Source organism: Daucus carota, chromosome 5, assembly GCF_001625215.2.
Source record: "Daucus carota subsp. sativus chromosome 5, DH1 v3.0, whole genome shotgun sequence".
NCBI lineage: Eukaryota > Viridiplantae > Streptophyta > Magnoliopsida > Apiales > Apiaceae > Daucus > Daucus carota.
Genome location: NC_030385.2, coordinates 18,149,677 through 18,159,760, shown reverse-complemented (window position 1 = coordinate 18,159,760; position 10,084 = coordinate 18,149,677).

The window sequence follows — 10,084 nt, the reverse complement described above, 5'->3', positions numbered from 1 at the left end:
TCGAGGTATTTATCAATATACAGATATACCTTGGAAAATATTGTGTGTTGGTTTAATATTTTCATATCCTCAGAAACCGACCTAATAAATATCCGGAACACGAAACCCATTACAGAACTGCAATTTGTTTATCCGCAAGATTCGAAAGAATTTTAAATTGTAGTGAGTATCGTATTCAACCCCCCCTTCTACGATACTTTGGACCTAACAAAATGTTTCAACTGTGGTGAACCGGGACACTTTGCAACTGAGTGCAAGCAGCCCACGGTTCAAGGAAAGAGAAAGGATTCGTACGATGAGCTGAAACAGAAGTATGATGCCTTAGTGAGAAAGCATCAGGGTACTTCTGGATGTCAAAGCTTCAAAAGCAAATCTTATCTGGCAGAAGGCAAAAGCTGGGATGATACAGATAGTGATGAAGAGGAGCAGCTAGGGAATGTTGCTTTCATGGCTAATACTGGATCATCTTCACCTCCTCCTGCTGGAAGCTTTCAGGTAGATCCTACATGCCCTAAACTCTTTATGCAATTAGGACTTGAAAGAGATGATGTTATTAAAAAGTTGAAAGCTGCCAATCTTAGAATTGATACTTTAGTCTTAGATTCATGCTTATAAAGTGAATGAGATGAAAGTATTAAAACCTAAAATTGAACAACTGACTATGGATTTAGGATTACAAAGTGCTAAAGTTAGAGTTCTAGAGAAAGGTGAGATTGCTTTAAGACTTCATCTAGACGAAGAGAAAGTGAAATGTAAAGCCTTTAAGGATGCCTCCACTATAGTCAAAGAGCTTAATGATAAACAAGAGATCAAGAGAACTGTTGGAATAGGCTTTGACTATAACAAATCTATAGGTAAGGCTAGTAACATTACTCCCTTTAAGAAGAGTGCTGAGGAGAGAGGGATTCCTTTTGTTTTGAAAGATTCCCCTCACCCTTTGTATAAATCCTCAGAAGCTGAACCTCTTTTAGAAACGCCTGTTGTCATTAAATATGAACTCAAACAGGAAGACCTTAAAATGAAAGAGAGTAATGAGAAGAAAGATGAGATTATGACAAACCTGAAACAATTCAAAGTGAAAGGCAATGTTAGGTTGCCTAAAGCTGGTTTAGGTGTCAACTCAGAAAGGACTAAGTTCAACAAGCCTAATAACTTTGTGAATAGTAAGAACAGAGACAATAGATACCATTCTACTGAGAACTTTAAAACTGTTAATAATGTTAGAGTAGATACTGTTGATGTTCCTACTATTGTAAATGATATTCCTGTTGCTCCTGTATTTGATGCATGCCATAAATTTTGTGGTGTTGATAATTGTATGCTTTGTGCTTTCAATACTATGTCTGCTTATTTTAAGAATTTGCATGCTAAAAATGAAAACACGTCACCAAGACAACACACAAACAAAAAGTATGCTAGGACAAAGACTGCTAGTCCTCCTCGTGTTAGGAAGGAGACTTATGTTCCAAAGCCTAAAACTAAGGTTTATAAGGCTGTTGTTAAGGAAGTAAGTTCAGTCAAGTCTGAACCAAGTATCAGTCCAAGAGGCTCTGTTGTTACACCTGATAGAAATCAGTTCTTTAAGTTTGCTGGACCCAATCAAGTATGGGTCCCAAAGAATGTTTAATCAAGTTGTCTTTTGCAGGGTGCCAGTGGAATTGTTCGAGTTGTTTGGGTGCTTGACAGTGGAGCGTCAAGGCACATGACTGGCAATAGATCCCTGCTGACAGAAGTAAGAGAGGCAACTGGACCTACAGTTACTTTTGCAGATAATAGCAAGGGTCGTACTGTTGGATATGGCAAGTACAAAGTTGGAAGGATCATCATAGAAGAAATTGCACTAGTTGAAGGACTACAACATAATCTCCTTAGTGTCAGCTAGTTTTGTGACAAGGGTTATTATGTTCACTTTGAAAAGGAAATATGTATAATCAAACATACCAAAGATAAACGTCCTTCACTATGTGGCATCAGGAAAGGCAACATATTCGTAGCTGATTTATCTACTCGACCAGGAAATGAATATCACTGTTTCTATGCAAAAGCATCTGCTGAAGATAGTCAGTTATGGCATAAGAAACTCTCACACCTCAACTTCAAAACTATAAACTCTCTGGTCAAGAGAGATTTGGTGAGAGGTTTGCCTTCCCTGGAATTTACATCTGATGATCTCTGTGAAGCTTGTCAGAAAGGAAAAGCGAAGAGAGTATCTCACAAAAGCAAGACCATCAATAGTATCACTGATCCATTGCAGCTGTTGCACATGGATTTATTTGGCCCAGTGAATAGTATGTCAATTGATGGAGGAAGATATGCTTTGGTTATTGTGGATGACTTCTCAAAATTTACTTGGGTTTACTTCCTAGCTTCCAAGGATGAAACTCCCCTGACAGTAATTGATCATATCAAGAAAGTTGAATTGGAAAAGGGTGTTCCTGTAAAAGCAATAAGGTCAGATAATGGAACGGAGTTCAAGAATCAAACCTTAGTTAACTTTTACTCTGAAAAGGGAATCAACAGACAGTACTCAGCAGCAAGGACTCCACAACAAGATGGAGTCGTCGAAAGAAAGAATGTACACTGATTGAAGCTGCTAGAACAATGCTTGCTGAAGCAAAGCTTCCTCTGTACTTTTGGGCTGAAGCTGTGAGCACTGCCTGCTACACCCAGAATAGAACTTTGATCAATAAGGATCACATGAAAACTCCCTTTCAGCTGTATAACAACAAGAAACCATATGTCAAACATCTTCATGTCTTTGGAGCCAAGTGCTTTGTTCTTAAAGATGGTGAAGAGATTTTGAGTAAGTTTGAACCAAAGGCATATGAAGCAATCTTTGTTGGTTATACCAATATAGCTTATAGAGTTTTTGTGATTGACACTCTGTCAGTGAAAATTAGTGTCAATGTTACATTTGATGACACTAAACTTCCAAATCTACAATCTGCTGATCCATCTGAGTCTCTGAAGTTTGACAACTATCTAGATTCTGATTCAGATGATGATATGCCACCTGCGGTTGCAACAGGAGATGACAACAATGATGGTGATGATCCAGGCAATGGTGGAGGAAATGGTGGAAACACTGGAGATTCCACTAATGCTAGTGGTGGATCATCAAGTCAACCTGGCAACAACTCAGGGGGAGCTGATGGATCAACTAGTCACACAATTCAGCTTAATGATAATCCTGCTGAATCATCAAGGACACATCTTCCAAGGGAAAGGATTTGGAGCAGAGATCATCCCTTTGATTTAATTATTGGTGATCCTGATGCTGGTGTCAAGACTAGAAGTGCTACGACAAATGAATGCCTATTTTCTGGTTTTATATCTCAACTAGAACCAAAGAACATAGATGAAGCACTTGCTGATCCTGATTGGGTTCTTGCCATGCAAGAAGAACTCAATCGATTTGAGAGACAAGAAGTCTGGGCCCTGGTTCCAAGGCAAAAAGGAAAATCTATAATTGGAGCTAGATGGGTCTTCCGTAACAAGTTAGATGGTGATGGCATTGTTGTGGGAAACAAAGCCAGACTGGTTGCAAAAGGTTATTCACAAGAAGAAGGAATTGATTACGATGAAACCTATGCTCCAGTTGCTCGTCTTGAAGCCATCAGAATATTTCTTGCATTTGCTGCACACTCCAACTTCAAGGTTTATCAAATGGATGTGAAAAGTGCATTTCTGAATGGAAAGCTGGAAGAAGAAGTATATCTGGAACAGCCCCTGGCTTTGAAAATCCAGAGTTTGCTGATTTTGTATACTTCCTATTCAAAGCTGTCTATGGACTCAAGCAGTCACCAAGAATATGGTATGACACTCTCTCTAAGTTTTTAATTGAAAACAATTTTACTAGAGGTGTCATAGACAAAACTCTCTTTTACAAATTGCATGATAAGGATATGATATTTGTTCAAATATATGTTGATGATATTATATTTGTTTCTACTAACGATAACTTGTGCAAGAGACTTACTAAGTTAATGCAGAGTAACTATGAGATGAGTATGATGGGTGAGCTGTCCTACTTTCTTGGTCTTCAAGTAAGCCAAAAGGAAGATGTAATTTTCTAAGTGCTCCCGTACTCCCCTGTAATATTCTCTAGGCATTTAGATAATTATTTGTATTTATTTTGTATGTTTCAAAATGAATTAAGCATAAATATTTGAGTTTAAGTTAATTCATTTCATTGAATTAGAGTTAAACTCATAAATATTTATATTTAATTAAAATTGGTATTTACAAAATATTTGTGTAATATATAGTATTGTTTTTATAGATTTTTGATTTTTAGTGCAAAATGTTTCACCTTTAAAATCAATCAAAAATCATATATTTGTTATTTTATTTTATTTTAGCTCAGCAAGACAATTTTTGTGGTTTGTCTTGTTCAGTCTCTTTCTGGTCTCGGTAAGACAATTATTTGTCTTGCTGAGACTCCATTTCACCGCTTCAAACCCTGTCAATAAGACAATTCAAATTGTCTTACTGACACTTAGTGGTTACTTTATTTTTAGTTTCGGTAAGACAATTTCTGTTGTCTTGAATTGTATTACTCGCATAAGCAATTGTCGCTCCGAGCACTATTAGGGCTGATTCGGTAAGACAATTTCTAATGATTGTCTTATTGGTGTTTATACTCCCTCGACTTATAAGACAAGACAATTCTCCATTTGCCTAAACTCATCTTCTCCATTTGCTTATACACACGATATACACACACTTCGATTTCGGTTTTCAAGTTTACTCCAAAAACTTGCTGCGATTCATTACTTCAAGCCTTCGTGCTTGCTTGGCTATGCTATTACGATCGTGTCCTAACGAAACTCTGCCAAATTTTTGCGAAATTTCGAACTGGGTTTGTGTTTCCTTGAGCTACTCGATCAGTTTGGCTGATTCGGTTCTGGGTTTGATCAATCTACTGGACCTAACTCTGCTGTTGGATTAAGAAACTGAAAGCTTTGTGTTTGATTTAGGGTTCTTGATTTGAATTGGGGCTTCTTCAATTAAGGCCTTGTTTGGTTGTTTGAATTATTTGAGCCTAAGGACGCGTTTGGCTAAGTGTGGATTATCTGGTATTAAGGCTCTGTTTGGCTAAATGATTTTAACGACTAAGTGCCATTTAAATCAATTAACTTTTAATTTGATATTATTCAAATATTTCGAATTATTAATTAATTGATCAATTGTTAATTAATTATTAGTTGAAATTTGCGAGAAATTTGAGAATTAATATTTCATTTGAAAAATTCTCGCTTAATTCAATTTTTAATTATTATAAATGGCCGGAGAATTTGTGGTCGCTGAGATCAACTATTGTGCAAGTCTGAACCCTGATGACTGCTCAGATCGTTTCAAGACATGGGTCAGATTCCTCTCACGCCAATGTTTGGCCAGTACTGCACTGACAGCTGATATTCCTATTCAAGTGCAACCTCTGTTTGACTTCTACTCAAATGCTGTCAACTCTACGACTCTGGATAAGTTCAAACTGATAGGTGATCTACCTAATGGAAAGAGGATCGTCATCACTGTTGATGATGTGAACAGAATCCTGGGATTTCCAATGGAAAATTTTGAAGAAGACCCTATAGATGCTGAAATCAGACAATTCTTTCAAGACATTAACTATCAGGCACAGATCTTTCTCCCTAAAATGGCTAAGGGAAATCTGAAGGCTGAATGGGATGTATTCTTCGACACCCTGGAAAAGGTGTTTGGTCCCACTAATAGAAAGAACTTTGGCAATATATCTTCGATGCTGCGAATTTTTGGATTCAGCATAGCTTATAATCGTCGGATCAACTTTAGGAAAATATTGCTAAGGGAGATTATCAGAAAAATGGGGCCTGTTAAACAAAGATCTATACATCAGAATGAGAAGGTTGAATGCTTTTATCCAAGGATTCTGATGTTATTTTTAAATGATAAGATGAATGAGGCTGATAGGAACATGTATGTCGATTCTCTTGTGGTTCCTATTCAGACGACTTGTGCTAAGATTCAGACCATGCTGGTCAACAAGAAGAAGCATGAGAATGTGCCTTTGGTGGTGACTCCTTTTATGCTGGAGCAGTTTAGTGCTCCATTTCAGCCTGTTCAAGTCCCTCTACAACAACATCAATATCAACAACAACACAACAAAACCTCAACACCTCAACAAAACCTCCAACCACTACAACTCATCCAAGACTACCAATCCTCCAGCCAATCCTCACAGCACTCATCCTAAAACCCTCCATACAACTCACCATATCAATCACCTTACCAATCACTATACAACTCTCCTCACCAATCTCAAAACCAATCCCCTCCACACTACAACTTCTTCCCTGAACAACAATCATCCATCTTTCCCTCACAATCTGAACCTATACCTTCACCTACCCATACACATCACATTCCTCAAACACAATCTACCTCACAACCCCTGCCATCTGATTCTGCTATCAATCCAGAGCTACAAGATTTCAGGACTGACTTACAGGTAGCTCAGGTACTTTCTAATCTCACTAATACTTTTAATATTGATATAGCAGATTTTGATTGTGACATTGGATTTGATTTCCAGACTCCCAGCAATGAACCTGAAAACACCCAGGTTCATAACCAAGCTGATGTTTCCATTTCAACAACTGATTCTTCGTCAAACACATCAACCAACACTACTACGACACCAGTTGTTAGAAAGGTAGCCCGGAAACGGAGTGGGAGTGCAATTCTGAGAGAACCCGCAGCTCTGTCTCACAAGAAGCAAAGGGTGGCAGAACCAGAGACAACTGCAGCCGCATCCATTTACTCCCAAAAGGATTTGGACACTGAAATGGTAAATATACAGTCTCTAGATTCATTCTCTCCACAGAATGCGTTTATTGAAATTGGCCGTCCGACCGCGGTATCCTGTAAAGAGTCAAGCACACAACTAGCACTCATGCTAGTAAACACTGAACCTTTGTCTTATGATTCTTCACTTAGAGAGAGCACAGATTTTCAAAACATGTCATATGAAAACTTTTCTGATCACTCTTTCTTTTTGGATCAGGATCTACTTGGCAACCTGCAAGTACTTCTGCCTTCAAAGGCATCGGAAGGACAATTTGTTCCTTCACATCCTACAGTTCCATCTCAGGGAACTATGGTTGTATATACAGGTTCTGGTGACGGTGTGAAAAATACGAGTGAAATCAGGCAAACACCGAGCGAAACACATGAACGCGAGGATAGTGAAAAATCTTTGAGTGTTCGTGAGGTGAGTGCACACACTAACACAGATCTGTTACAGGAACAAATGGCTGCTCTGAAAGCTGAAATAGAAAGGTTGAATTCTGAGAATGCAAAGTTCAGAAGTGGAGAGCTGGTGACTCTACAAGAGAAAGTTGCTGATACTTCCTTTACTTCCATGAAAAAGGAAATGGACGATCATGTCAAGGGTATCTACTCTCGGATGGACAAGTTTGACAAGAACCAGGAGCTCTGTATGACTAAGCTTGATAGCTTGGAGCAGACTTTGGCCCAAGTTGTTGATCACTTGAAGATATCTAAGTCTACAACTCCGTTCACTCCAGAGGATCCCTCAACTAAGGGGGAGAAGGATAAGGAAGACAAAGATGATAAAGATGATAACAACAATGCTGATGCTGATAGGAGTAATAAGGATGGAGAAGGAAATGCTGATAGGAGTGATAAGGGTGGAGAAGGGGCAAGTGGAAAAGATTCTTCAGCAACTGATAAAGATTATGACAAGTCAAAAGGCAAAATGCCTGAATTTGAGAACATCTTCACTAATCAGGATTATGATAACATTCCTGAAGATGTTAATGATGATGATGCATTTGATGCTGCTTATTTTGAAGCTGAGGAAGAAGGTCGTTTTGAGGAAAGCTTTCTCTTCACTGAAGATCAGTCTGTGGACCTTGAGCACTTGGAAAGGGTCAGAAAGTTTAAAGCTGAACATGAAGTTAGCAAAGCAAGGCTTCAGGAATTATAGAAACTGGTGGATGAGAAGAAGATCACTGATGATCTGATAAAGCTGGAGAAACAGAAGTTATGGGATGCTAAATGCAAGGAGAAGAGAGAAGATATCTCCAAAAAAGTTGGTGGAAGCTGGGATATTGCAAGACAAATCTTCTCTGGACCTCAAAGGGAACCTTTCGAGGATGGTAAGTTCAAATCTGTCATCTATGACCTGAGAGAGGCTAATCCTAACGAGGATATGTTTATGCGTGCTCTTGCTCTTGAGTTAGATTATATAACTATAGGTGTCAAGAACCTCCTAGATCTTTGGGAGATTATTATTTCTACTCAGAGAAACGGAACAATCAGAGTTTCAATTGATCTATTCAAGTTTCTATCTCCTACTGAAATCTGGGTGATTCGTAACAAGATCAGACGCAGCTCAAATCTGAATGAACTCCTCCGTGATAGACTTATGGAAAATGCTATTCATAACAGTCCACAAGTTGTCAGAAATCCTTACTGTGTCAAGTTCATTCATGAGAATAAGTTTGGAACCTTCTACTTGGATTATAAACATCTTCTCAAGTATGATGTTAATCAGTTGGTTCTTGTTTCGACACTTCTACGCACCAAGGGCTTCGCTACTAAAGCCAAAGCTGATGCTGATGCTGAGATTGTGAGTTACAGCACAAGGATGAACATTCATCACTACTTCAGAAAGATGAAGTATATTAACCAATCCCAGCCAGCAGATTTTATCGAAGACCCTGTGGACATAGAAGTTCAATATTATCTTTCTTTGGCTCGTGAAAGAAAGAAGCGTGGAGAATCCACTGCAGCTGAAGTACCTGTTCAGAATGAGCCTTCTACTCCAATCATTCACTATTCAGATACTGAAGAAGGAGAAGTCACTCGTTCTGGGTTAAATAGATTGATTAGGATATTTGTTAGATATGTTCAAGGAACATCCTTTTGTAATCTATTAATGATCATGGTTTAATGTTTAATGCAAATCCAATAAACTTTTGCTATTTACATTCCAATGTTTAAATCTTTGTCTTATCTGTTAGTTGAGTTATCCTCTAGGAAATTTGCATGTTATGTTAACAAACAAATTGGGGGAGATTGAAAGGCATATGTTCAGCCTATTTGTATTTAAAGAGCTACAACTCAACTCAGATAAGAAAGCTCAGTAAATAGCAAGTCATCGGAATCCGTACGAAGAACGTCAAATGATTTATGGGAATTATATGTCAGATAAATTCCAGGATGCTGCTGCACACCACTGAAAGAAGTTCATTAATATGTTCAAGCCTCAGTGCACAAATAATCTTTTGTGGCACGTCCAGGAGTTCAGAAGATATAAAGTTTCCATACTTTATTTTATCAGAAGATTCCATTCAATGAAGAAGTACTTACAAGACGAAGACTCGACGAACAAATCAAATTCTTATTGTTTATTTGATGAAGAATATTTGATTTAACTAGATACAGATGAACCAGACAGTACATCTGTGTATCAGTTATTCAAATTAAATATTTGAAGTCAAGCAGAAGTGGTAGTTCGTTCGATCGACAAATCAAGAAGAAGTCATTAAAGTTTAATGAAGACAAGAAGCAGTTCTACGGAGGATTGGGTGATTAAATATTTAATAGACTATTATTTCACTTCTCAAATAATTATATTAATTATGTAATTTATTTATTAAATTAATTCACTCTCGAATTAATTTAATTTATGAATTTATATAATTAACTTAATTAAGTGGATAATTTTCTATTTAATATATACTACAAAATTACATTATTAATCACCTAAATCAACTCAGCAAGACAATCTATGATTGTCTTGCCGAGTGCACAACCAACTGCCAAGACATCTCCTTTGTCTTACCGAAGTGAAAAGGAAGGCATCAAGACAATCTTTTGTGATTGTCTAAATGAATGAAGGAATGAAGCAGCAAGACAATCTTTTGTGATTGTCTTACCGAAGTGCCACTGCCAAGACAATCATTTTGTCTGTCCGTTTGTTTAAGTGACAGCAAGACAATCAATTGTCTAGCCGAATGGTATGTGCCAAGACAATTAATTGTCCTACCAAAAATGATGTGTAGCCAAGACATTT